Below are 439 nucleotides of genomic sequence, written 5' to 3'. Positions count from 1 at the left end.
TTTCTTTAGTATTAGCATGCTAAAGTGTGTCCTTTAGTATTAGCATGCTGAAGTGTTTTCTTTAGTATTAGCATGCTAAAGTGTGTCCTTTAGTATTAGCATGCTGAAGTGTTTTATTTAGTATTAGCATGCTAAAGCGTGTCCTTTAGTATTAGCATGCTGAAGTGTTTGCTTTAGTATTAGCATGCTAAAATGTGTCCTTTAGTATTAGCATGCTAAAGTGTTTTCTTTAGTATTAGCATGCTAAAGCGTGTCCTTTAGTATTAGCATGCTGAAGTGTTTTCTTTAGTATTAGCATGCTAAAGTATGTCCTTTAATATTAGCATGCTAAGTATTTTCTTTAGTATTAGCATGCTAAAGTATGTCCTTTAATATTAGCATGCTAAGTATTTTCTTTAGTATTAGCATGCTAACAGTATGTCCTTTAATATTAGCATGC

General features: G+C 31.9%; 1 protein-coding gene across 1 annotated transcript in view; it reads right to left on the bottom strand.

Moving 5' to 3' along the window:
- slc22a15 (solute carrier family 22 member 15) overlaps window positions 1-439 on the bottom strand; it is a 28,529-nt gene that overhangs the window by 4,276 nt on the left and 23,814 nt on the right. The window lies entirely within an intron of this gene.

The sequence above is a fragment of the Cyprinodon variegatus genome, unplaced genomic scaffold, assembly GCF_000732505.1.
Source record: "Cyprinodon variegatus isolate N-32 unplaced genomic scaffold, C_variegatus-1.0 Scaffold677, whole genome shotgun sequence".
In the NCBI taxonomy this organism is placed as follows: Eukaryota; Metazoa; Chordata; class Actinopteri; order Cyprinodontiformes; family Cyprinodontidae; genus Cyprinodon; species Cyprinodon variegatus.
The sequence above is the reverse complement of the archived record's forward strand: the minus strand, read 5'-3'. Positions and strand labels throughout refer to the sequence as shown.